General features: G+C 41.8%; 1 protein-coding gene across 7 annotated transcripts in view; it reads left to right on the forward strand.

The window, feature by feature from the left end:
• The first annotated feature begins 6,816 nt into the window (after nt 1–6,816).
• The window catches only part of ANKRD6 (ankyrin repeat domain 6), a 185,360-nt gene continuing 164,703 nt past the window's right edge, over nt 6,817–27,473 (forward strand). For 3 of the 7 annotated variants that reach the window (XM_064597869.1, XM_064597871.1, XM_064597873.1), the window contains exon 1: nt 6,817–7,033. The gene's annotated coding sequence lies outside the window, so the exon portion shown is untranslated. The remainder of the gene's footprint in view (nt 7,034–27,473) is intronic. The other 4 variants (XM_064597870.1, XM_064597872.1, XM_064597874.1 and 1 more) reach the window with 2 other exon arrangements.

Consider the following 27,473-nt stretch of genomic DNA (forward strand, 5'->3'; position numbering starts at 1 on the left):
TTTTTAAAGATTTTATTTATTTATTTGACAGAGACAGAGACAGCGAGAACAAGAACACAAGCAGGGGGAGAGGGAGAGGGAGAAGCAGGCTTCCCACGGAGCCGGGAGCCCGATGTGGGGCTCGATCCCAGGACCCTGGGATCATGACCTGAGCTGAAGGCAGTCTCTTAACCAACTGAGCCACCCAGGCGCCCCAAAAGGTCACGTTCTGTATGATGTCATTCATATAACATTCTTGACAGACAAAATTGTAAAGATGGAAAACTGATTAGTGGCTACCAGGGGTTAGGCTGGTATGGGGAAAGGGGAAGGTGTGGAGCATGAGTAAGATTCTTTGTGGTGATGGAATAGTTCTTTATCTTGATTGCGATAATGGTTAAATGAAGGTACACATGTGATAAAATTGCACACACAATGGGGCACCTCAGTGGCTCAGTCGGTTAAGCGTCTGCCTTTGACTCAGGTCACAATCCCAGGGTCCTGGGATCAAGCCCTTCTTTGGGCTCCATACTCCACGGGGGGGTCTGCTTCTCCCTCTCCCTCTGCCTGCCACTTCCCCTCCTTTGCTCTCTCTCTCTCTCTGTCAAACAAATACACAAAATCTTAAAAAAAAAAATTGCACACACATTATACCAGTGTTAATTTCCTGGTTTTGATATTGTGCTATAGTATATAAAATATAACCATTGAGAGAACCTGGGTGAAGGATACACCAGACCTCTTTATACTATTTTTGCAACTTTTTATGAATCTATAATTATTGCAACTTTTTATGAATCTATAATTATCTCAAAATAAAATTTTTTTAAAGATATAAGGATTAGAGGGGCGCCTGGGTGGCTCAGTTGGTTAAGCTACTGCCTTCAGCTCGGGTCGTGATCTCAGGGTCCTGGGATCAAGCCCCGCATCGGGCTCCCTGCTCAGCGGGGAGCCTGCTTCTCCCTCTCCCACTCCCCCTGCTTGTGTTCCCTCTCTCGCTGTCTCTTTCTCTGTCAAATAAATAAATAAAATCTTAAAAAAAAAAAGATATAAGGATTAGAAAGGAAGAAATAAAATATCCTTACTTGTAGGTACATAGAAAACTAAATTTACAAATCGCTCAAATTAATAACAGAGTTTAGCAAGGTTTTTGGATGTAAGTTCAATAAACAAAGATATTTGCATTTTTCTTGACAACAAAAAGGGTAGAAAATGTACTTTTAGAGGTAGAGATATCACTTGCAATGGTAAAAAAAAAACTAATAAGTCTCAGATAATGAAAAGTTCTTTTTTTAAAGATTTTATTTATTTATTTATTTGAGACAGAGAGAGAGGGAGGGGGAGAAGCAGACTCCCCACTGAGCAGAGAGCTTGTTCCCAGGACCCTGAGATCATGACCTGAGCCAAAGGCAGACACTTAACCAACTGAGCCACCCAGGTGCCCCAGAAAATGAAAAGTTCTAAAAATGTTTTAAGTCACTAAAATTCTAAGTAAATGGACAGACATGTCAAATGTGTTCATAGATAGGAAGACTCAACAGTGTAAAGATGTTAATTCTCTCCAAATTGCAGTAGCAGCAAACAATTTATTTCTTGCTCCCATTACATGTGGGCTGCAGACAACTTGTAGCCATACTGGGCTCTGTAGGATTCCATGTGTTTTCTCATACTGAGATCCCAGTTAAAGAGGCAGCCAATCTTTGTGGCATATTCTCATGGTACAGGGCAAAAGCTCAAGGTGAGAAAAGCAGGGCCAGAGAAGCACTAAAGTACACAACATATTTAAAGCTTTTGCTCCAACATGGTGTTGGTCAAGGCAAGTCACCCAAGCCCCAAACCAGTGGGGCAGAGGAGTCTACACCACTACAGGAAAGCATGGCGAGGTAGGAAGAGAACAATCGTGAATAAAAAATGCCACCTGCCATATAGATTCTCTATGATTTCAAATCAGGATCACAAAATTTTCATGGAAGTGTGCCTGGCTGGCTCATTAGAGTATGCAGCTCTTGATCTCTGGGTTGTGAGTTTGAGCCCCACATGTGGCATAGAGTTTACTTTAAAAAATTAAAAAATTAGGGGCGCCTAGGTGGCTGCTTCCTGCTCCGTGGGAAGCCTGCTTCTCCCTCTTTGACTCCTCCTGCTTGTGTTCCCTGTCTCGCTGTGTCTCTCTGTCAAATAAATAAATAAAATCTTTTAAAAATTTTTAAAAATTAAAAATTAAAAAATTAAAAAACAAATAACAAAATTTTCATAGAGCCAGAGAAGCTAATCCTAAAATGTTTATGGAAGAGAAAAGAGCTAAGAATACTTGAGATTTCTTATGAAAAAGAAGTAGATCAGGCTAGGACTTCTATGATCAGAAATCAAGATTTAATTAAAAAACCACCAATTTTCAGGCAGTATAGTACTAGCACAGGAATAGGCAAATGGAAAAAAAAGGAATAGGCAAATGGAACAAAATAGAGAACCCAAAACAGACTCAAGCATACATGGAAATTCATTACAAGATAGCTTTGGCATTGCAAATGAGAGGAGAAATGAATTTCAGATGGAATATGGACTTAAACGTGAAAGGCAAAACTTTAAAACTTTTTTTTAAGATTTTATTTTTTATTTTATTATTTATTTATTTATTTATAAATATTTTATTTATTTATTTGACAGAGAGAGACACAGCGAGAGGGAACACAAGCAGGGGGAGTGGGAGAGGGAGAAGCAGGCTTCCCGCGGAGTAGGGATCCCGATGCGGGGCTTGATCCTAGGATCCTGGGATCATGACCCAAGCCCAAGGCAGACGCTTAACAACTGAGCCACCCAGGCGCCCCAAGATTTTATTTTTTAAAGTAATCTCTACACCCAATGTGGGGCTTGAACTCACAATCCCGAGATCAGGAGTTGCATGCTCTACTGACTGAGCCAGTCAGGTGTCCTAAAACTTTAAAACTTTTGGAAGAAAATATGGAAGAATATTTTTATACCTCAGGGTCAGGAAGGATTTCTCAAAATACATGAAACAGGGGCGCCGTGGTTGCTCAGATGGTTAAGCATCTGCCTTTGGCTCTGGTCGTGATCTCCAGAATCCTGGGATGGAGCAATGGCTCCTTGCTCAGCGGGGAGTCTGCTTCTCCCTCTCTCTCTGCCTCTCCTTCTGCTTGTGCTCTCTTTGTCTCTCTCTCTCAAATAAATAAATAAAAGCTTAAAAAAATTATATGAAACAGCAAATTAACAAAAGAGAGAACAAGAAAATTTATTAAATATTAAAGATGTTCAATTGCACTGGTAATTGGGGAAAAATAAATCACAACCATAATAAGTAATAATTTCACACACACACAAACCAAAGAGGTGGAGGAAGGGGAACTTCAACACATTGCTGATGGGAATGAGAATTGATACAACTGGTTTAGAAAACAGTTTGGTGAGGCACCTGGGTGGCTCAGTCAGTTCATTGGTGGGCTCTTGATTTCGGCTTCTGTCATGATCTCAGGGTCATGAGATGGAGCCCTGGGTTGATGCTGAGCGTGGAGTCTGCTTGGGATCCTCTTTCTCCCACTCTCTCTGCCCCTTCCCTGCTCACATACACTCTCTCAAATAAATAAATCTTAAAAAAAAAAAAAAACACAAAACAATCTGGCATTACCTAGTAAATTTGAACACATACATACCTTAAGACCCAACCATTCCACTTCTAGATAATAATCCTGAAAACTCTTACACACATGTATCAGGAGAAATATTTGAGTGTTCATAGCAACACTCTTTGCAACAGCAAAAACTGGAGCTAACACAATGTCCAAAAGTAGACTAGATAAATAAATTGTGGTATCTTCTTACAATGAAACACTATATAGCAGAGAAATTAAATAGCTGAATCTCAGAAACAGAATGCTGAGTGAGAAAAGCAAGATGCATAGGAAGAATGTAGAATGATTCCTTTTTTTTTTTTTTTAAGATTTGTTTATTTTAGTGAGAGAGCGGGAGAGAGAGAGCACGCCCGCACGCGCAGACTGCCTGCTGAGCGCAGAGCCCTACACGGGGCTCAATCTTACAAACCTTGAGATCAGGACCTGAGCTGAAATCAGGAGTTGGTCACTTAACTGACTGAGCCACCTAGGCTCCCCCAGAATGATTCCATTTACAAAAAAAGTTCAAAACTAGGCAAAACTGTACAATGTTGTGTTTAGGGATATATATATTTGTGATAAGAGAATTATTAATACACACAGGCAACATTTTTTTTTGGTTGTCAAATGATCCTTCATTGAAATATTTCCTTTGAAATGTTTCCTTTGTAGTTTTTAACCAGCTGGGCATTTCACTGCACCACTGTTGATGTCGTCTATTTCATGAGGGTGGTGGCCACCAACATTACAGCCCACAGACCAGGCAGTCTCTAGGATCTCTTTAATGGTTCCAGAGAGTTCTCTGGCTAAGGATCAGTGCTGCATATGTTGGGCAATGTTGACAATCTCATCAAAGGTGGTATTTCCACTGTGCTTAATGTTTTTCTGCTTCTTTCTGTCTCTTGGCAGTTCCTTGAGGGCTCTGATAATCAGGGCAGAGGCAGAAGGTACTACTTCAATCTGGGCCTGTCTGTCCTAAATAGTCAGTTTCACTGTAATCCTCAGATCCTTTCAATTACAGGTGCCAACCTTTTTGGGAGACAGAGCCAGGGGGTCGATCTTGGGGGCCAGGTCAGACGTGGCATTGACTTCTCCACAGGTATACAACTTTGGTCTCATTGGGGTCAAACTTAGGCGTCATGGTGGACGCAGCTGGTGTCAGATGAACCTGGATTTGGGATGACTGAAGTGAGTTGCACCTTCACCTGCTCCAAGCTGAAAGCCAAAAAAGATAATCCAAAATTTAGTATGGTGGTTTCCTCTAGAGGAGAAGGAGGATATGATCATGGAGAGGCACATGGAAGGTTTCCCGGGTAGAAGCCTTAGCAAGGGCAGTTTCAGGGAGTGGCAGGGTTAGAAGCTGGAATGGTGGGCTGAAGGATGAAGTGAAGCTAATGACATGAAAGACAGCTAGTGCAGCCAACTCATTAAGGAAATGTTGCTGGCAATCAGAGCAGGTTATATTCTCAGAACGCAGGGAAAACTATCATTGGCAGAACAGACTTTTTTCTCATGAGGCAGAAAGAGGATGTAGTGAGGTGGATCTATGAGGCTGGCTTTGATTGAGCTGAACAGAGGTACAAGAATGGAACTGTAGGCTGGGAGCCTTCCTCATATAGAGGGAGGTTTAGAGTCTCTTTTCATTAGTTTTCCAAAGACTGTGTGCCCACATGGAGATAAGCAAACAAGATCTCCAAGCAGCTCACCCACTGTCCGCTTTGGCTCTCATGAGGTCCCTCTGCCAGGAATTCCCACTAGGAATAATTACAGACCAGTTGGCTTCCAGGAGCATTCACATGTTTTATGGGCCAGTTTTCTGTTCCTTTCAGCAGAATTAATGTGTGATTGCTCTGACTGCCCACAAATGTAACTTAAAACTCCATCTCATTTCGACTTTATGGTGGTGTTCTAAAGGCCTCTCAGAGGAAGGGAGCACTCTTTATTTCTGGAAGTTCATTCAGGGGAATGGCTAAGAAAACTCTTTAATCTGGAAACATATAAGAAAGAAATGATCAGGTTGAAAAGTCATGCATACATATCTTGACTTCGGGGGTTCACCTGTAATTTTCTGGTGACTTGCCCGGAGAGAAATCCAGAGCTACCAAAGGGCAGGGAAAGGAAACATGTCCTAACAGCTCTAGATGAAGAGTGACAGGGATGGGAACAAACCTGAAGAGGGTCAAAGCATACTCAGGAGAGGTTTCACACCCTGCCAAGAAAAATTGCAGGTATGGGCTATGGGGTGGGGAAATTCTGAGATTGTAGAGGAAAACCAAGCTCTTACCCTTTCCTGGTGTGAGTTTGGATCTCTCCTACCTAATGCTCCCTGAAAGAGCGAGGGAGACAAATATATTAAGAAAACGGAGATCATCACGTTTCTTTGCCTATGGAAACCAGGCCTATTTCAAAACAGATCAGCAAAATCAGGTTCAAAATAAGCTTGTCCCAAACCTCAGGTAAGACTGAGACTCCATTCTAGGGTTTCATCTCGCCCTCCTGCTGTGTTTGGGCAGCAGTTAGCAGTCATGTTTCTTCAGAAGGCTGAATGAGGTTCCATTCATTCACGCATTCACTCGATAATACTTTATTGAATGCTCACTATCTTCAGGGAACTCTTCTAGGTGCTGAAGAAGTAACTGTGAAAAACAGACAAAAATGGACCAAGTTAATGGTGTGTAAAGTGTGATTTGAATATAGGAGTCAGGAATGCTCAATGCTTTTGTCTGTGTCATATGGGATGGTTCTGACAAGCTACTTACAGACAAGGTCTTTGGAATAGGGGCTTCCTTACCCTTTCCAGCTCTCTAATGAATCTGCCTCATTCATCACTGTTGAGCTCCCACTGAGCCATTCCAGTTAAGAGAATGAACGAAGAATATACTGAAATATCCATTTGGCCACAGGGTGAGGCATGGTTTTCTCCTCCCAATTCCCTTCTCCCCCCGGCCCAGTAAACCTCCTGGCGACCCGTGCCCGGAAAAGCTCACCACACCGCAGCCCCCCTCCCTCCCAGTCTTCAGAAGGAGGCCTCCCGGGCGGACAAGGAAGGGACCCCGGCCCCAGCTGGCAGCGGCCTGCAGCCCAGGGAGGCCCCAGGGGCTGCCCCGGGGCCTTCGGGCCCCGCCTCCCACAGGTCCCCGCCATGTCGGGCGCAGGCCGCTGTGCGGCGCTGCGGCCTCAGTTTAGGAGGCGCGGCCGGGGCGGGGCCTGGGCCGTGCGGGCGGCGGGCGCGGCGAGCTCGGCCACAGGTAACCTGCGGGAGCCGGCAGCGCAGCCTGGCGAGCGGGCGGCTGGAGGCGCGGCGCTGGGCGGCGCCGAGGCCCAGGGGCCGCCGGAGCCTGCGGGAACCCTTCCCGGTCGTCTGCCCTCGCCCCCAACTCTGTCGCCGGCAGCGGTCCCTGCGGCGCGGACGTCCGGCGCGCGAGAAAAAGGTACGGTGCGACCTAGCTGGGTTCCTTCGAGACCCCTCTTCGTCTGAGGGCCGACGTCCCCCACTCCCGGGGGGCCTCCCGGCCGGGGAGAACGGTGTCGGAGGTGGGGGCGCTGCTCCGTCGGTGCCCCCAGGGCGCCTTCTGCTTGGGGGAGGAGACCCAGAGGGAGCGCGTTGCCCCCTCTCCTGCGGCCTCCGGAAAGCCGGGACCGGAGGGGGTCTTCCTGGGGCACCTCTCTTACCGCTTTGCTTCACTTGCCTCCCTAGAGTATAGAACTTTGGGTGGGGGTGGCGAACTTTGTCGTCTCGGCTTGTCCCCCTCCTCTTTCTCCAGTGAGCTCAGAGTTTAAAGAAAGTGGTGGGGGGGGCGGGGGTCCCCAGGTATGTCTCCCGGTTGCGGTGGTTGGTGGCCTGCGGGAGTAAAGGAGGGTCCCCTTTGGTCGCCTTGCGCTCTCCGCCGCCCCCGGGCCTGCGGGCCGGCCTCAGAGTCACCGGGTTCGGCTCGGACGCGCCAGCAGCCTGCCCCCTCCTCTTACCCCTTTGAGGACTGCAAAGGGGCGCAGACCCGGGAGGGTGGGGGCTGGACTCCTGCCCCGGAGAGATCCGCCCTGGCTGGAATTAGGCTCTGTGAAGAGTTAGCAAGTGGCACCTCCCAGGGCCGGGGCAGAGGAAGCGAGGCACGTTGGTTTGAGTGCAGACACCAGTTTACCGACACTTGTCTTGGGGATTTAAGTGTGGTGCTTCCGGTAGATTTGGGGAGCGTGAGGGGACGTGTGGAGCATTATTTGTGACAGGAGAGGGGCTTGAATTTCATAAAGCTGGTCAAGAATGTTTTCCCTGCAGTACAGTGAGATGGTTCAATGGTGGAGATCTGCTTTGGGGTTATGAGACTGTTTTGGTTCCACCACTTGTTAGGTGTGTGACTTTGGAAACTCCACTTCTTTTTTCCTTCCTTCCTTCCTTCTTTCCTTCCTTCTGCTAGTCAAGTGAATCAGTGGGAGTGGAGAAGGAACAAAGAAATCCGTAACTGGCTGTGATCAATTAATTGTAAACACCTCTGCGCTTGGACCAGCCTGGAAAATCCATTTCATTAAACTTAGTTTTTAAAACTGTAAACTGAGTGTATTAGACATAATTCAGTAGTATCGTGGAAATTAAATGAAGTGATGGAAGTAAAATGCTTGTCATGGTGCTCTTGAATGTTAGGCATCCTTTTTGTGAACCTGTTGGATGACAATATTCATTCATGTTTAGGTCATGTCTACTAGGCCAGTGTAAGTGGAAAGAACTTGGCAATGAAGACAAACACACCTGGGTCCAGAGTAGTGCACAAGTACACTGATTGTCTTTGAGGAGATATTTCCCATCCCTAGAATAGCAATAGCAACCTGTTGTTCTTGCACGTAGGAGGTGCAACCATACATGTTTAACTTCCTTCTGCCATCCCTAGCAGGTGCTTAGCATATGGCAAGTGAATTTTTTTTTTTTAATTAGGGATATAAATTAAAATTGGAAGAGTTTTCTGCCCTTTTGGTCATAAGTGGGGAGGGGAGAGTTGGAGAGGGTGAAGAAGAATAAGACACCATAAAACAACTAGCTGCACATTGTTGGAAGGTATGGACCAAGGGTGATAAAGAAATGCTCGTTTAATGGGGCGCCTGGTTGGCTCAGTCAGAGGAGCATATGACTCTTGATCTCAGGGTTGTGAGTTGGAACCCTACATTGGGTAGAGATTACTTAAATAAAAGCATAAATATATATTTTTTAAGAGAAAAAAATATATATTAAGAGAAATGTTCATTTGTTAACTCTTTGTTTTTCAGTGATTGTACCAAAAATTAACTTTAACTTCCCATTTAAACCTGTCAGCGTCTCCAGAGCCCTCTGGCTAAGCATTTACTCCCAAGTAAAGGCTAATGGCTAGTGATTCAATTCAGCATGGAGACAATGCATACTTTCAACTCCTGAGGACCTACCATATAGGAATTCAGGTCTCCCTATTCCTACTGTGAAATATACCTGCACAAAGTATCAAACTACATTTTCAATGTAAAGAATGAGAATAGAACCCACACACTCAAGTACCCATTACCTAGCTGAAGAACTGGAGCATCCCCAGGACCTTGGAGGCCCCCAGTAACTCTCCCCATGGCATTCCAGCCCTCCTTCTTCCTGCAAGGAACCATTGGTTGGGCTTGTGTTAATTTTTTTTCCTTGCTTTCACACATCATATGCTACATAAATAGCTCTGTGAAAGCATTTCACAAACCAGCATTTCCACAATAACCTGGAGCATTCTTATTGAACTTAAAAGCAGGATATTGAGAGTAGGATGCAAACCACAAAAAAGCTGACAGTCTCAAAGTACTGGGGTGAGGCAGTCTGTCTTTCCAAGGTTTTCCCCAGGTTTCCTTGGCACAGGCTCTGCGGGTGTGTTCTGTCTGTACAAGGGAAGCCCAGTCTCTTCCGACATAGCTTGGAGGCTATAATTTTTAAAAGCTTTGCTTGAATCCCTAAGAATGAGAAAAACAGTAATTTGTGTGCATGTGTTTGAACTTTTTTTTTAAAATACAAATTATCCAGGGGAACATTGTGTGGGATTTGAAGGATCAAGCCGACAGAGAGAGCAACCTTTAAAAATGGTTTTAATCCAAATTCTTCTTTTCCTGGTTATTATGTTTGTGTTTTGGACTTTGTTTTAAGTTACTTTTGCAGGGTCACACAGCTCTCCCAGAGAATCTTGCACAACTCCATCACTTCTTGATTAAGGCAAAAGATTCCTAAACTTGGTTCATGGCTCCCTTAGTATCTTAGTAATTTTTTCACAGTGCCCCTAATTTTTTTTTTTAACTATTAAAAATATAGATTTATTTTTTTTGAGTTGTTGACTTTTTTTTTTATTCTTATGTTAATCCCCATACATTACATCATTAGTTTTAGATGTAGTGTTCCATGATTCATTGTTTGTGCATAACACCCAGTGCTCCATGCAGAATGTGCCCTCCTCAATACCCACCACCAGGCTAACCCATCCTCCCACCCCCCTCCCCTCTAGAACCCTGTTTGTTTTTCAGAGTCCATCGTCTCTCATGGTTCGTCTACCCCTCTGATTTCCCCTGCTTCATTCTTCCCCTCCCGCTACCTTCTTCTTCTTCTTTTTTTTCTTCTTAACATATATTGCATTATTTGTTTCAGAGGTACAGATCTGAGATTCAACAGTCTTGCACAATTCACAGCGCTTACCAGAGCACTTACCCTCCCCAGTGTCTATCACCCAGTCACCCCATCCCTCCCACCCCACCCCCCCACTCCAGCCACCCTCAGTTTGTTTCCTGAGATTAAGGATTCCTCATATCAGTGAGGTCATATGATACATGTCTTTCTCTGTTTGACTTATTTCGCTCAACATAATACCCTCCAGTTCCATCCACGTCGTTGCAAATGGCAAGATCTCATTCCTTTTGATGGCTGCATAATATTCCATTGTATATATATACCACATCTTCTTTATCCATTCATCTGTCGATGGACATCTTGGCTCTTTCCACAGTGCCCCTAATTTTAAGTAGTTCACCACAGTTAGGTTCAAACAACTTACTAAGTATGTATGTCCTAACAACATAGAAGTTATTTTTAGAAAAATAGTACACATAAACTGAGAGAAAAAAATATTGTTATATCATTCTTAAAGAACTCCAATTACAAGCAGGCTGTGTGTGCCTGTACTAATTCCTAAATCTTGGGACTAAATTGGATACCACCACTCTCATTTCCTGTTCCACGTTAATTTTTCTGTAGCACTTGCTTTTTATCACAGCATTCACTGAAAACCCAGGTTTTGCAAAGATGTGTATGATGTCATTGATAGGCGTGTAATGTGATCTAACATTAAAACTGAATTCTGGTTTGTAATTCAGCATTTTCCAACGTGTTGACTACACTGTGTTTCCCTCAAAACTTTGAAATAACCTAAGTTGCCCTTGTGAATTTGCTGCAGTATCCAGAGTGCCTTGGTGCTCAGTTTGGGCATTTTTGGTCTAAGGTAAAACCCTCTTCTGGGGAGAGAGCAGTTATTAAAGAAGGGGTCTGTCTGCCTGAAGTAGCCCCAGGTTAAGCTACTGTGCGGAGTGGGCTAAATCTTGGTTTCTCCTCTACATAAAATGGAATGGTGAAAGCCTGCCTCGGAGGGTCACGGAGAGGATTAAACTAGATAATGTACATAAAAGCATCTCTAAAGGGCCTGGAATATAACAGAGTCTCAAGAAATGATAGCTCTTTTATGATTGTTAAATAGTAGTAAATAGTCCAGTAATAGGTAAATATATCATAGTCCCTATTTAAGAATAGCCAGTATAAAAAAAAAACACCTCAGTGCTTAAAATCTCAATCTTAGCAAATAAATTATGAAGTAGTTGGTTCACAATAGAAAATGATTTATCATTTTTCAAACAGCAAACTCTGGTGTACCATTGTGATACATTTTGACTTTGCAGACCCATCTCTGGAATGTTCATTTTCATTTGCCAGCCTGTGTCCAGGTTTGAGGAGGAAGTCATAACTGATTGGAGGGAGAAGTCCTGAACTTGGACAAGTAGATTTCTGATTTTAGGAGGGAAGTACTTTGTCTTAGGTCTCGGGAAATTTGGACATGGCTTTGTAGGGGCCCAGGGCAGGCTGCCCCAAAATGTGCCTCTTTGGCATAAAGATTATTTCGAGTTAAGAGTAACAGAAATCCAGCAGATGCAGCAAAGGTGCTCTGCCTCCCCATAACTGCCTAAATTTACATTGGAAAGGAGAGACTGCAACAGGAAGAGAAGTACTAACAGAGGCTCCCTTTAGGAACTCATCTACATAATAGAACATCTTGTTTTTCCAAACATCTCCTTTCATCTTCTGGCTGATGAATTTTTTTCTCTGTGTCCTCAGGCCCCTACTTTTTTCCTTAGCTCACGTAAGCTTCAAATTGCCTCATTGTCTTTGGAATCTCTTGTCTGTGTGGATTCCCCCTAAATATGCCTATTAAATTTGATCTTCTCCTGTTAACCTGTCTTTTGTCAATTTGATTCTAAGTCCAGCTAGAAGGACCACAGGGCAGAGGAAGGTCTTCCTCCCGGATTGGTTACAAACCTGCAAATGTTTCAAGTAGGGTTTAAATTTTGCATCTGCTGGGCGCCTGGGTGGCTCAGATGGTTAAGCATCTGGCTTTGGCTCAGGTCATGATCCCAGGGTCCTGGGATCGAGTCCCGCATCGGGCTCCCTGCTCGTTGGGAGCCTGCTTCTCCCTCTGCCTCTCTCTCTCTCTTTGTCTCTCATGAATAAATAAATAAAATCTTTAAAATAAATAAATAAATTTTGCATCTGCCTACAGCATAGAGAGGCAGACAATCTTTTCAGATGAAATAATTTTATTAAACTTATTAACATCACATGATAATTCCCGTCAATAAGTGGTACTTACTAATCCTCCAAGGAAAGGCTGATTTGAATAAAGATGTCATACATGGCTCTCATGGTGTCTTTTAGGAAACAGAGACCTTTACTCCCTTGTCCTGTTCATTTTCCAGAACCCAAGCCTAAGTTAGAAGCTGGTGATAGCTTGACAATTTGTGAGAATACATTCAATAGTGATATTTCTAGTGTAGTTTTTAATTTTTATTGTTGCTTGCTTTGGTCATTTATCGTTGAGCAACCTGTACAGAACCGTAGGTGATGATGCTTCCGAGTTGACATAAATCCTACTGGATACAATTTTTATTTGTTTTGATTCTTTTTTTTTTTTTAAAGTAGGCTCCACACCCAACGTGGAGCTTCACCTCAGGACCCTGAGATCAGAAGTTGCATGCTCTACCAACTGAGCCAGTCAGGTGCCCCTAGTTCCTAATGTTGAAGGTTTTTAATTTCTTTGTGAGATTTGGGGATGTATGTGTGTGGGAGAAACTATTTTGATTCTTCTTAACTGATTGTTCTCTTTTTTCCATTTGATGCCTGATGTGGGAAACAAAGGCAAAAGAAAAAATTAAATTTCCTTACTTCTTACAGCCCATTGACAAGACCTTGAAACAGGCAGAGTGACGTTCCACTGGGAGCTCAGCTACCTCGATGTTGACACTTTGCTAAGGGCAAAAGGCAATCTTAGCCCGACCCCCCAGGATCCTGTGAGTCTACTTTAAACATATAGAAATTCCTTTGGAAGCTCCCTTTATCTCTTACATCCCCCCCCCCCCCAAGATACATGTTAGGAATCATCCTCCAAGCATATAGCCCACTGATATACATCTGAAGGGTCTCAGGACTGAGGGTTTACTAAACAATAATAAATGACCTCTCCTAACAATAATTGGCCCCCTCAGGGTCCTAGAAACCTTGTTTCCAAAATACCTTGAAGGTTTGTTCTGTCCCTAACCCCCTCCCAACTATATATAATCGCCACCCCTCACAACCCCAATGCAGCTCTTTCTGCCCAGGGGTCCAAGCCCGCCCCCCCCCCCACCCCGTGCTTTAATAAAATCACCTTTTTGTGCCAAAGACATCTCAAGAATTCTTTCTTGGCTGTCAGCTCTGGACCCCAACAACACTCTAAAAACCACATCAGTGCCCATATAATCGTCAGCATCATTTTCATTTAACATAGAATTTCTCTTTTAAAAAAAAATAAGGGGCGCCTGGGTGGCTCAGTTGGTTAAGCGTCTGATTCTTGATTTCAGCTCTGGTTGTGAGATTGAGCCCCACATAGGGCTCCATGCTCAGTGGGGAGTCCCCTTCAGATTCTCTCTCTCCCTCTGCCCCTCCCCTCCCACTGTGCATGCTCTCTCTCAAATAATTCAAGTTGGTTTTTTTTTTTAAATAAAAAAAATAAGAATTTCAAATCTTTCCCTGGGTTAGACTGATTATATTTAATACTCAATATCTTAAGGTTTTAGGGTACAAAGTAGAAAACTACATTATAGATAATAAAACTGATTAGAATGAATCGTTTCTCCTTTTGTTGTCTGTTACTCTTTTACTTAAAAGAAAATAGAGGGGTGCCTGTATAGAACATAAAATTCTTGATCTCAGTGTTGTGAATTTGAACCCCACATTAGGTGTAGGTGTACTTTAAAAAAATTAAAAGAAAATTGAAAGTCAGAAAGTTTGAGCATCTATTTAACTATTAGAATTCAGTTCTAGGTACAAAGTGCTTTGGGAAATGCTTGACTCTTAGTATTCTCATGAAAAACTAGGAAAGGGTATATAAAGATTAAAACATTTAATTTAAATTTGAGAGCTTATTGGTAGCTGAATGTGGACTGAATTCTTACATCACTGACTTGTTCTTGGTACAAGAATGGAGATTATAGGAAATATTTCTACCCATGATGGTACAAAATGTTCTTTTTAAAAAAGTGAATTTAATTGACCTAACAGTAAATAGTAACCAAGAATGGAGAAGTAGCCCAAAGTAAACTAATCTTAATAGCTAGACAGGAACAAGCAAGGCTTTTTGTTTGGTTTTGTTTTTATAGAGAACATCTGCTTTAATACATCTTTCTAAAATGATTAGGTACAATAGAATAGAATAAGGTTGATATTTCTTACAGACATTAAGTAGATGAAAGATGAATATAGAACTTAGTTCTATTGAGATTGGGACCTTTTCCACATTAGGTTTAGGAATGTTCTCTGTTATCATCTGGCTGGGTTGGGTGAGGCAGTGGGAGATGGAGGAGCAAATCCTGGGACCTTGGAGAGGATGGAAGGACATTGATGGACATCAGGAAACTTGGTATAGTCCTGGCCACCAACTCACTTGTGGAGCTCTAGACACTCTGAATTTCTCGGTCTCAGTTTTTTTCTTCATTACATTAGGGGACAGGACCAAAATATTTCTTTTAAAAATGCACAGTTCTGTGAAATTATGCATATTCACAGTGGCAACACTTTGTTTTCCTATAAGTTTAGAGAGAGGTATCTTCAAGTTGACCTGATGGTCTGTGGAACAAAGCGAACTAATGAGATTGTTATCTTGATGTAACCGGATGATTTCCTTTAGTATGAACATGACTAGCTTCCTTTGTGGTGTCTTTTAAGACTGTCTGTGTGTAGGGGCGCCTGGGTGGCTCAGTCGTTAGGCGTCTGCCTTCGGCTCAGGTCATGATCCCAGAGTTCTGGGATCGAGCCCCGCATCGGGCTCCCTGCTCCGTGGGAAGCCTGCTTCTCCCTCTCCCACTCCCCCAGCTTGTGTTCCCTCTCTTGCTATGTCTCTCTCTGTCAAATAAGTAAATAAATAAAATTAAAAAAAAAAAAGACTGTGTGTATTCACATTCTACAATATAAACCAAAAGTGCCATTTTATTCTAAAACTTGCTTCCAAGGTAAAAAAATTCATATTCTTATTTTAGTGAGTTAGAATTTTCAGTCTCTTTTTTCCCTGCATTTTATTCTAATTCTAGCAAAGTCCCATGGGAATCTGATATATAAAGAAATTTCCTCTAGATGGTGAGTTTTAGAAGTATTGGGGTTGTCCCCCCTGCGTATTTATGGGAATTGTAAAGACTCCTTGCAATGAGCATATATTATGTTTACAGTCAAAAATAGGCGCTCAGTCAGTTAAGCATCAGACTCTTGATCACAGCTCAGGTCTTGATCTCAGGGTCATGAGTTCAAGCCCCTTGTTGGGCTCCATGCTGAGCGTGGAGCCTACATAAATAAACCAAAATTAAAAAATCAGGTAAAAAGCTTTAAAAATTATGGGGCACCTGGGTGGCTCAGTCAGTTAAGTGTCTGTCTTCAGCTCAGGTCATGATCTTGGGGTCCTGGGATTGAAACCTGCTTTGGGCTCCCTGCCCAGCGGGGAGTATGCTTCCCCCTCTCCCTCTGCCACCCCTTCCCCCTTTTGTGTGTGCTCTCTCTCTCTCAAATAAATGAATAAAATCTTCTTTAAAATACATGTATTTATGAGACACCTGGGTGGCTCTGTCGGTTAATCGGTTGCCTTCGGCTCAGGTCATGATCCCAGGGTCCTGGGATTGAGCCCCGCATAGGGTTCCCTGCTCAGCGGAGAGTCTGCTTCTCTCTCTCTCTCCTTCTGTCCCTCCTCCCTGCTCGTTCTCTGTCTCTTTCAAATAAATTAAATCTTAAAAAAAAAATATATATATATATGTATTTAATGAGAGGTGAAAATATGATGACATGAATGGACCTATTTTATCATGCTTATATGATAGTGATTTTTTATTTTTAATATAGCTCTATATCCAAGGTGGGGCTTGAACTCATGACCTGGAGATCAAGAGTCACATGCTCTATTGACTGAGCCAGCCAGGCCCCCCCATAATAGTGATTGGAATTTACTATTAAGGATAAAAAATAAACCAAACTGTGATTTTCAGTTCAGGTTTTTCACAAAACAAAGTTATTATTTCTCTGGCAGGGATAACATGTCTCATGCCAGTTTTAAAACTTATTTTTAAGCTAGAAAATGCCAAGCTAACTGTAAGTCCCAGCATGAAATTCTGAATTCACCCCAACTTAGGTAGAATGCTGAGATGCACTGTAATTTATGTTTTAGTTATATTTTAGTTATATTTTATATTATACCATATATAAGTATTGGAGAGTAGATTTCTTGAGTGGGTATATATGGATGCATTTGAGTATCCTACATATACCCTGTATGGAGAGCCACCAATAGTTAAGAGCCATAGGCTTCACAGTTGATCTTACTGGGTTTGATGCCTGGCTTGTCACCTATTGGTTATAAAAATTTTCACAATTTACTTAACCTTTTTTTTTTTTAAAGATTTTATTTATTCATTTGAGACAGAGACAGAGAGAGTACAAGCAGGGGGAGAGGAAGAGGGAACAGGGAGCCAGATGCGGGGCTTGATCCCAGGAGCTGGAGATCATGACCTGAGCCGAAGGAAGATGCTTAACCATCTGAGCCACCTAGGTGCCCCTTTATTTAACCTTTCTATGCCTTGGTTTCTCTAACTATAAAATGAGGATTTGAAATGCATAATATACATTTGAAATATACATAATGTAAAATTTACCATTTTAATAATTTTTTAAAGTAACCTCTACCCCCAACATGGGGCTCGAACTTACGACTCTAAGATCAAGAGTCATAGACTTTATTGACTGAGCCAGCCAGGCATCCCATCCATTTTAATAATTTTTAAGTGTGCTACTCGGTGACATTAATTACATTCACAATGTTGTATAATCATCACCCCTGTTAATCTCCAGAACTTTTCATCATCCCAAACTGAAACTCTGTATACATTAAACAATAATTCTTCATTCTCCCTCTCCCTGCCATGCCCCAGACCCTGGTAACCTCTGTTCTACTTTCTGTCTCTATGAATTTCACTGTTTTAGATACCTCATATAGGTGGAATCATACAGTATTTGTCCTTTTTTGATTGGTTTGTTTCACTTAATATCCTTGAGGTTCATGTATTATTTTTGCAACTTTTATATGAGGCCAGTATTATATCAAAATAAAGTTTAAAATAAAGTTTAAAAATAAAAAAATCCCATTGATGGGATCCCAATGCTGCATCAAGCACAAAGGTTAGGGACAGTGCAGGATGGCTAGAAAAGCTAAGGAGTGACATTACCTTTCTTTCCCTTCTCCTCCAATCCGAGGAAAAGATGGAAGAAGTAACAATGTTCTCTCTTGTATAGGGAACTGTGTGTATTATTTACTAGTGAGTTCTTATACCAATCTGAGGGGCAGCTATTCAATCTCTCACTGAAATAGGAATTCTTAACCTGGAGTTAATCCATGGGCTACAGATGTCCTGAGCTCCCTGAATTTATGTATAAATATTTAAATGAATGTTCGTATGTAGATTTGAGAACAAAGAAGTTCCATAGCTTTCATCAGATTCTCAAATGGTTTCCTAACCCAAAAATGGTTAATAAGCAATATGAGAAAATATTGTTTACAGAGATATAGCCACCCCATAATAGGCTCTTTCACTCCTTTTAGTTCTCTGGCATATCTTTCCCCCAGACGGTTTCTTTGTGCTCAAACCTGGGATAAGCCTGAACAGTTCTTTACCCTTAGAGCCTCTGGCCATTCACCTGTGTCCTATAAACTCCAGGACCCATTCCTCAAGGGCTAGAGGAGCCCCAGGGTAAACTATTTTGGAGTCCCCAGTAGGGGACATGTCTAAAGTCTTGTGCAGAACTCAGCCTCACAACTGCCAAATCTCGCCCCACCTTCCTTAGGCGCTAGAAAATAGAAAGGAAAAACTCATGAAGTAGTACCAAATGACTGAAATTCAGTAAATTCTGCCTTGGGGAATGTAAATTTAATTTTAAGATTGTCTTCTGGTTTACACTTTATGTTTTAAATGTATTATAAATATATCATACAATGTCTTCTACCTTGTGTAGTATCCAGTGATTTATTTATTTATTTTTATTTTTTAAAGATTTTATTTATTTATTTGACAGAGAGAGACACAATGAGAGAGGGAACACAAGCAGGGGGAGCGGGAGAGGGAGAAGCAGGCTTCCCGCAGATCAGGGAGCCTGATGCAGGGCTCGATCCCAGTACCCTGGGATCATGACCTGAGCTGAAGGCAGACGTTTAACGACTGAGCCATCCAGGAGCCCCGTATCCAGTGATTTAGGTAGCTATTGCATTGACATATTGTTATAAGAGATGTTAAATATTAGAATTTATTCAGACTGGTTTGTAGCTCCTATGGATGGATTGCATAAATGGCAAAAATTGTTATTTGAAAGTTTTTCTTATACATACAACTCCTCAGTATTTGAATTTATCTCAGAAACCCTTCAATAAATCATGTTAATTGACTCTTTTATCCAACTCAAATATATTCTCTTAAGGTAGGCTAAGTGCTCTAATAACCATCTCCAAATGTCAGTGGCTTGATGCAGTAAAAGTTTATTTCTAGCTCATACAAAGTCCAAATCTGTTATTCCTGGTTGGGCATTTCTCCTGGTTAGCTCTCCTTCATGTGACTCAGGGATAAAGGCTCCTTCCATCTTGTAATGCCACCATCTTCAACATGTGGTCTCCCATGTCACTATAAGGGGGAAGACAGTATGGAAAGGTATACTAGAGTAACTGCCTTCACCAGCAAGTGAAAACACGTCACTTCTGCTCACATCTTATTGGCCAGAATGAGTCACGTGGCCCCACCTAGATTTAAGGAAGCTGGGAAATGTATTCCCTGACTGGTAATTGTTTCTGAGCAATAATTCTTTACTTTGAAAGGGGAATGGAACTCTTTGGTGGATAAGTAGTCTTTTGACTGGTCAGTTCAGTGTAACTACCTTCATATAATTTATCTCTCAGTTTCCAAACATCTATATATATGTAGTATGTCTTTATAGTGTAAGGTATGGATGAGACCTCCACATTGGAAGCAATTGTATCATAATTGCCATGTAAATAAATGAAAATGGGAATAAGCCATCTAGATTCATATATTTATTAGGGAACAAAGCATATTTGATTTACTTGAGTCATCCAACCACATAGAGAACTGTACATTTGAGAAAGATGGAACAGAGGGGGATTAGCAAAGAACAAGAATATGCATGTTTTATTGGCTTCATGAATGTTATTGTAACAGTTTAAAACTACTTCAACTTGCTGGCAATAAAGTGTGAAACTCTTTTCCTTTTCAAAAAAAAAAGCAGTCTTTGCCATGGAATGTATTACACAATCACAAATGTATGTGTCACTTTGACTTGTTTGCTACTAAGGGAAACTAAAGTTGTAAAATTCAGACCTATTTGTCTTATTTGCTTGACGTAAATTTGTGCCTGGGGGGGTACCATTTGGCATGTCCAGCCTCTAACAGCTGCAAATGGAACGTATTGAGGGATTAAATGTAAGACCATATGAAAGATCCCAGTGCCCAGTTGGAGGCATGGATAAAATGGTTCCCAACATTGGTGGTGTACACTAACTATAGTAATGCTTCACTTATCCATTACTGTTCTACCTAAGGAAACCGTCCAAATTAATATTTACCATCTTTTTTTTTTTTTTAAGATTTTATTTATTTATTTGAGAGAGAGAATGAGAGACAGAGAGCATGAGAGGGGGGAGGATCAGAGGGAGAAGCAGACTCCCTGCTGAGCAGGGAGCCCGATGCGGGACTCGATCCTGGGACTCCAGGATCATGACCTGAGCCGAAGGCAGTCGCTTAACCAACTGAGCCACCCAGGCGCCCCAATATTTACCATCTTTTAAACCCTAGTTTTTTAATCTTTATTTTATTTTTAAAATATTTTATTTATTTATTTGACAGAGAGAGAGAGCACAAGCAGGGGGAGGGCAGGCAGAGGGAGAGGGAGAAGCAGGCTTTCTGCCGAGCAGGGAGCCCAGTGTGGGGCTCGATCCCAGGACCCTGAGATCATGATCTGAGCCAAGGCAGACACCGAACCCACTGAGCCACCCAGGAGCCCCAGTCCTAGTTTTTTAAAAAGTTACATTTCATGGTGCCCATGTTAGAATTAAAGGTGCACCAAAGCAATGGCCAGCAAATTATAGCCATGGACCAAATGTAGCCCACTGCCTCATTTTGTAAAGTTTTAGGAGAACTTTATTAGAACTTTGAGTCAAACTCATTCATTTTTATACTATCTATGGCCACACTCACATCACACTGGCAGAATTGACTAGTTATCACAGAGACCATATGGTCCACAACACCTAATATATTTACTGTCTATTCCTTTACAGGAGAAGTTTACCCTTTCATGAGACTTAAAATTAGTATAACTTGTTTTGAGAGTAATTTTGCTCCTATTTAGAACTCATTTAATCTCTCTGGCCCATAGTTTTCTCACCATCAGAGTGGGGGATAATAAGGCCTACCTAATGAAGTAGTTAAAGAAAGTGGTTTTGGGACACCTGGGTGGCTCAGTACGTTGGGTGTCTGGTTTCGGCTCGGGTCGTTATCTTGGGGTCCTGGGATCGAGTCCCGCATCAGACTCCTTGCAGGGCGGGGAGCCTGCTTCTCCCTCTGCCTGCTCCACCTGCCACTCCCCCTGCTTGTGCTCTCTCTCTCTCTCTCTCTCTGACATTTAAGTAAAATCTTAAAAAAAATAAAAAAGAAAGAAAGTAGTTTTTAAATTAAACGACCTCAGGCAAGTCACTAAGGTTATCATCTAGTTAGCTCTCTGCCTCCGTATCCTCGGGATAGCTTCCTTAGACCAGTACTTTCCGAACCTATCCTGCTGAGAATCATCTGGGAAATCCACTACAATTCAGAGATTACCTCCCCTGACTCCTTTAGATACTGACTCAGTAGGGCTGGGGAGGTGCACATCTCACAAGCACCCCAGATTCTGTTGCAGGTGGCCTGGACTTGACGGAATTCAGGCCCTTGTGGCAACTTGTCTCTTGGTCGCTAGGAATAGTTTCTCTGGCAGCTCTAGCTAGCTACTCTTCCTGTCTCACCCAGAATTGAAGCCTCGCCTACGTGATAGGAGAGCTTGCAACCAAAAGGAGAATGCCCAGCGGGTGTTAATCGTCGGCATTCTGAACACGTGCTGAGGGACCCAGTCAGTGGGCTTGTCCTATAAATCAAATCATTCAGTGCCTGGCCCCACCCTATAGAGCCATGGGCTGTGTTGCTTCCAAAGAGAAATAATGATAGGAAAGTTGGCACTGGGGCTTTAGTGCGCGTGACTGCTTTACACTGGAGCTCAGTATGCCTTTTGATGCTAAGAGAGAAGAAATTAACACTAAGATTAGCATGATGGCCCTGTCTCTTCTAAAAATCCAGGTAAAAGTTAATAGCAGAAAGATTTACCATGAGAGGAAGAACCTAAGTCCTGGTGCTTTAGAAGTGCTTTAAGAACGGATGCTTATTTAATTGTTCATAATTTCCTTAATCTCCAGTATATATTATCCTGGTTTAGGGGATACCCAATGAATGGCTTGCTCACTGAAGCCTTTGTTTCCCTCCATTTGTTATTCAAAAACTTAGTAAAGAGCTGCAGAACTAGTCATGAATAACGGCAAAATCCCCTGGGCCCTGTTGGGTTTTTATACAATACAGAAAAATGTAAGACGCCACCAAAAGGCCCCAGAATCAAAAAACAAAAAATAAAAACTTGAGGGAAGAGTCAAAGACCCTCATATCTTCAGTACTTAATATGAGTGGAGCTATGTTGCTACTGTTCATAAACACTGCTTTAAAACTAAGAATCAGGTGCCTTTAAACATTTTTTTTAATTTTTGCTACCTGCTGAAATAAAATATGGATGTTTGATTGGGTGTAAGCCAGGGTATTTTGTACTTTGAAATGTAAAGAAAGGGAACACTTTATCACCCAATGAAGGATTTCCAGCTAATTAGATATCTTCCTGCTGGGAGACATCTAGGGAAATTGATTTCAAAGACAAGCTAATAGGGATTTTAAAAATCCTATGTAAGATTATTAAAAGGATTCCTTTAAATAATGAGTTCCCTTAGACCAAGGATATTTAAAATATGATTAGAATTATTAAAATTCAGAGTATATCTTCTGTTCAGGAGCCCATCCTTGCCAGGAGGTAGGAACACTGAGGAGCACCACATTCTTGAAAGGTTGCAAACTAAACAGCCATCTTTTATTGTTACTAACCTGATGGCTCTAGATTATTCCTTCCCCCCTACAAAAAATGTACTGGTCTAATTTATCTCTAGATCCGAGGGTTTCTTTCTTTTTGATTACTGAAGCCTTAACATAAAGGCCATTTTGAAGAAAATAAAGCTTATATCTTTATTTTTTTTTAAAGTAACCTCTACCCCCAACATGAGGCTAAGATCAAGAGTTGGTGCTCTACCAACTGAGCCAGCCAGGCGCCTCAGAAAATAAAGCTTATATCTTTAAAAACTAATTATTATTTTGATATATTAGGTAGTAATTGTCTTAATGCTCAGTGCATTTCCTTTTTTTTTTTAAATCCCAAATTCACTAATTTATATTCTTGCCTTGGTATTTAAAGACTCAAAACTCACACTAATGCTGTGCTTGTAATTGACTGGTCGTGTTAAAAGTGACCCTGTTTTTTGTGCATCTGAAAGTAGAACATAAACTGTTGTGTCAGGTTTGCCCCAGGACTTATGTGCAGTCTCTTACGATGTCTCTCTGTCCCCAGCCTTTGGAATTCCCTTACTGTCAGGGACGTTAACTTTGAGTGTTAAAGAATAAATCTTAAAGACTTTTAGTATTTGCTCTGAATATACTAGCCAATTAAATTGGATGGAAGTTAACATCTCGGTTATATATCAGGTGTTCTCTTTTTATGTTAGCATGACATCGTCATTGTTATTATTTTATTATTACTTAGTATTTTTTAAATTTTTTTTTAAAGATTTTATTTATTTATTCAACAGAGAGAGACACAGCGAGAGAGGGAACACAAGCAGGGGGAGCAGGAGAGGGAGAAGCAGGCTTCCTGTGGAGCAGGGAGCCCGATGCGGGGCTCGATCCCAGGACCCCGGGATCATGACCTAAGCCGAAGGCAGACGCTTAACGACTGAGCCACCCAGGCGCCCCTATTTTTTTAATTTTTAAAAAGATTTTATTTTTTAAAATATTTATTTGTTTAAGAGAGAGTGTGTGCACGCGTGTGCATAGCAGTAGGGGGCGCGGAGGGGGAGGGAGAGGGAGAGAATCTCAAGCAGACTCTATGCTGAGTGTGGAGCCCGCTGCAGGACTCTATCCCATGTTGCTGAAATCACGACCTTTGCTGAAATCATGACCTGAGCTGAAACCAAGGGCCCCACCCTCAACTGACTGAGCCAACCAGGTGCCCCTTAAAGATTTTATTTTTAAGTAATCTCTATACCCACCGTGGGGTCAGACTTACAACCCTGAGGTCAAGAGTTGCATGCCCAGCTGACTGAGCCAGCCAGGCTCCCCTTAATTTTTTTTTTTTTTTTTAAAGATTTTATTTATTCATTTGACAGAGAGAGACACAGCGAGAGAGAGAACACAATCAGGGGAAGTGGGAGAGGGAGAAGCAGGCTTTCCGCGGAGCAGGGAGCCTGATGCGGGGCTCGATCCCAGGACCCTGGAATCGTGACCTGAGCCGAAGGCAGACGTTTAATAATGGAGCCACCCAGGTGCCCCCCCTTAAATTTTTTAATTGAAGTAATAGTTGACATATATTAGTTTCAGGTATATGACATAGTGATTTCTGTACATTGCAAAAGGATCACCGTGGCAAGTATAGTTGCCATCTGTCACCACACAAAGTTATTACAATATTATTGACTATACTCCCCATGCTTTACTTTTCATCCCATGACTTACTGATTTTATAACTGGAAGCTTGTACCTCCTAATCCCCTTCACCCATTTTGCCCACTCCCCTCCCCCACCAGTTTGTTCTGTGTACGAATCTGTTTCTGTTTTTTGTTTGTTCTAAGGTGTACTTCTTGTTAGTATTAATGAAAGCTGTGTGTAAAGTGAAGGGAAAACATTCCTCACATCAGTAAGCAGTGGAAGCCATGTGATAATACCTGATGGATTCAGTATGAAAAAGGAATATCAGAGCTTCTAGGGTATTTATAAGTGAGGGGGAAAACGTTACATTATGGTACTAAATGTAGAAGGAAAAACCAAGTATTGATTGTAACCTAACCAGGTATCACAAATCCACAGCAGCATTGCCTCGGCCCCACAGGATAGGATAAATTGGCATTCATTCATCATCATTTGCCCTAAGATCAGGGTGCAAATTGTTTCAACGATTCACAGCAAAGCCTAATCTCTCCACTTGAAAAATAATTTAAGAAACAAATTTTAAGGTCAGAGACTCTCTTTTGGCCTCCTTATTTATTTGTCTTTTTCTTTCTGATTAGCATTAGGTAATGTATCTTAAAACCCCAGGCCTCCACATTCAAACCTGGCTGAATTACCTCTCTTGGAAGTGGACAATAAAGATGCCCTTTAGGGGACGTCTGTTTCATGGGAGACTGGCAGGCTTGAAAGAGAGGAGCGTGCACCTGGCTACCAGGAAGACCTGGGCTCTGGTTTCAGGCCTGACAGCAGCCTTTGTGCCCTCTGCCAAGTCACTTTCCTGCTTCTGTGGCTTTTCTTTTCTTTTCTCTTGGAAAGGTGACCATAGGCCTGATGTTTCAGATGGGCCCTCATTGACTAGTCCCCTGCTGCCATGGGTTTAAGTCACAGAAGCATTTTTTTAGCTTAACAAATTGTTACAGGGCAAATACCCTTAGGTAAGGGTAAGACACTGTGGTCAGGAAACAGAACTCTGCCAGTCACCCCAGAAGGCTCTCCTTGTGTCAGATCTCAGCCGTGACCCGGTCCCTCCCTCCCTCCAAAGTGACTCTAGGCAGTCCTTGCATGGCATGGCATGGTGCTGTAGGTCTGCAAAGATTATTGTGCATGCTGAAGCCCTCGGAGGCTCTCTTAATAATCAGTGAGGGAAATTGCAATTGTTCTGGGACCTTTAGACATTTGGCTTCAACATTAAAAATTCTCTTACTGTCTGTTTTAATTGTATAGAGAAATGAAAAAAAAACAATAAAATTTAGTACACTGTAATTTAAAACATTAGCAACATTGAGAATTAAGCTTTTATTACTTTGTAAAAACTTACCAAGAGTAGTTTGGTTTGCCTTCTTCCTATCCTGTAACTTAGGATACAAGTACCTTTTCTATGCCTTGATAGATTTTTTCATAGCCCTTTTGGAAATTCTGACATTTTATCCTTTGTGCTTTTAATGTTGTGAAGTATTCCCAAGAATTTATTTTTAAAATTAAAAAAAAATTTTTTTTAAGTAAACTGTATGTCCAGCCTGGGGCCCGAGATCAAGAGTCACACGCACTACCGCCTGAGCCAGCCAGGCACCCCTCCAAGAGTTCCTTTAATGTGAAATTAAAGAAAAATAATTTATTATTTTTTAAACAATTAATTTTTTAAGTAATCTCTATACCCAACGTGGGGCTTGAACTCACAACCCCAAAATCAAGAGTCCCATGCTCTATCAACTGAGCCAGCCAGGTGCCCCTAATGTGAAGTTTTTGCCAGCATTTCTTTGTCCTTTTCATCTCAGTCACTTTGCTCGTTTATGTCAATGAGTTGCCTTCGTTAAGTTCCTCTGGCTGCACATCTAGAGTCTTTAGGTGGTAGCAACATCAGCATTCCCATGGTCAGCTATCTCTTCTATAACTCCATTGTATTTCCATTCAGATTTCACACCAACGTTACCACTTTTCATTTCTTTGGTGTACTTTCTTCTTTGTTGGCCAATTATTGCTCTCAATTTTCGTTTCAGTAAAAAAATATTGTGTGGGTTTATCAGTGGAAGACGAGCTGACAATACCAATACATGGTTTACTGTCTGTGAACTGAATAACAAGTGAGGAGCCACCGATCACTGACACTTTGGAAGATGGGACGTGATTCGTCACTGATTATGATGCACATTCTGTTAATCACATAGTGACTTACAGGCTGAAGAGTATTACTCAAGCTTGGACTTGATGTGGTTTCTCAGTTAATATACCATGATGAGATTTGAACTGTATTGGAGAATTGGTGTGATTTAACTAAACTCTAGGAACTGAAATTGTGCATTGTAGAACCATGTAAAGTGAAGGCTGCCTGTTATAGTTAACCATTTCCTTTTATTTATTTCTTTTTTAATATTTTGGTTACCCAAGTGCACATCTTTAGAAACTATGGTTTAATGTTGTTCCTTAAATTGTTTTTGTTTTGTTTCCTCTCTCTCTCTTTTTGTAATCTATGAGTTTCTCCTCTGTATTAGTTTGCCAGTGCTGCCATAACAAAGTAGCACAGACTGGGTGGCTTAGACAACAGAAATTTATTCTGTCATAGTTCTGGAGGCTGGAAGTTCCAGATCAAGATGTTAGCAGATTTGGTTTTGCTGAGGCCTCTCTCCTTGGCTTGCAGATGGCCACCTTCTCACTGTACCTAAACATGGTCTTTCCTCTGTGTATGTGCAGTCCTGGTGTCTCTTTCTCTTATAACAATACCAGTCCTACTGGATTAGGGCTTCACCTTAATGGCCTCATTTTAACTTAATTTTTCCTTTAAAGGCCCTGTCTCCAACTACAGTCTCATTTCTAGTACTAGGAGTTAGAGTTTCAACATATGAATTTTGGGTGCACACAATTCAGCCCATAACACCTTCTATCCCATTCTTTTCTTTACTACTTAATCTATCAAGATAATTGGGCTGTTTGACCAGTAGTCACATAAAATCTAAATTATAGTTACATAAACTTTTCGTTGGGATCATTCATGAAGGAGACTACTGAAGATTAGGCCCAGATTATGTCGGGCAAAATTGTGTGCCAGTTATAAGGCTGTATAGCAAATCACCTCAAAACTTGGCAACTTAAAACAGCAATAATTATTTATTCTCTCCCACAGTCTTTGAGTCAGGAATTGGAGAGTGACCTAGTTGAGAGGTTCTGATTCTC

This window comes from Mirounga angustirostris, unplaced genomic scaffold (assembly GCF_029215605.1).
Source record: "Mirounga angustirostris isolate CCGP_5_RB_7025 unplaced genomic scaffold, mMirAng1.0.hap1 SCAF_8, whole genome shotgun sequence".
NCBI classification, from domain to species: Eukaryota; Metazoa; Chordata; class Mammalia; order Carnivora; family Phocidae; genus Mirounga; species Mirounga angustirostris.